The following is a 997-nucleotide window of genomic DNA, read 5'->3' as shown; positions in this document are numbered from 1 at the left end:
CCTACCACAAGTTTCAAATCTCATTGGGGAGCTTGAAACTCACCCACTGGCTGTCACACCACATTTTAACTTTAATGGTTAATCTTGACTACAGATCCTTTACTGACACCTCATTTTATTATCAAATGCCAGTCTTTGGAGTGGCTGCTAATGTTGCATGATATTAGTTAAGTTAGAAAACAAATTGTTTATTATCAAGTTTTTTAATCACTCAAACCTTGTCCTCCAATTTTATTTCTCTGGCAAAACTCAACACTTAGCAAATGTTTTCAATTGATAAGGCAAAATTCAAGGATGATTATCACAGTAGCAAATATTTTAATGGGGTGAGAGAGGCTCGAAATCTCGACCTCAGGATTACTTAACCTCAGCTATGAGACCTACGCACTAGCCAACTGTGCCACCACCCCTAGATGTTTATGTAGTGCAACAATTATTGAATGTTTTTCTCAAAATCTATAGAAATACCAATGAAACTACTTCGCCACTGTATGCAACAACTATTGAGGTTATAATCTTGAAACATCGAGAATCCAGCAATCAGTGCACAAGGAAATGGAATCTGCAAAGGATGCCTCAGCCAATACCAACTTTGTGTGAGAGCCAGGTTTCGATTCTGGGAGCTGTGGGTTATGAGCAATAAACGTTTCATGAACAGCGTTTGTAGTCCAACGGTTTCGATCCTGGGACCTGTGGGTTGTGAGCAATAACCCTTTAATGAACAGCGTTTGTAGTCCAACGGTTAGGATAATTGCCTTCCAAGCAATAGACCCTGGTTCGACTCCCGGCAAACGCACCATGTCTGGTTCATCTCATTCAGTTTGCTTGAGAAAGCTTTTATGCACCATCAGCATCTTAGGTATTCTGTGCTCCCTTTAATTGGCTTTTAGATAGTTCAGATCCGAAATTTCTCCTTCCGAAGTTTTAGGAGCCGCTATTTTGGCTGTTGTTAGATTTGGTATAGCTGGCCTGTTATAATATGCCCTCCTGCTTCCTA

General features: G+C 40.3%; 1 non-coding gene across 1 annotated transcript; it reads left to right on the top strand.

Annotated features, from left to right (window-relative positions):
• Positions 1–724: 724 nt before the first annotated feature.
• TRNAG-UCC (transfer RNA glycine (anticodon UCC)) lies at positions 725–796 on the top strand. The gene has a single exon. It is a non-coding gene; the product is annotated as a tRNA-Gly (tRNA).
• Positions 797–997: the final 201 nt, after the last annotated feature.

Source organism: Cryptomeria japonica, chromosome 4, assembly GCF_030272615.1.
Source record: "Cryptomeria japonica chromosome 4, Sugi_1.0, whole genome shotgun sequence".
In the NCBI taxonomy this organism is placed as follows: Eukaryota; Viridiplantae; Streptophyta; class Pinopsida; order Cupressales; family Cupressaceae; genus Cryptomeria; species Cryptomeria japonica.
Note: the sequence above shows the minus strand (reverse complement) of the source record. Positions and strands in the feature narration are given on the sequence as shown.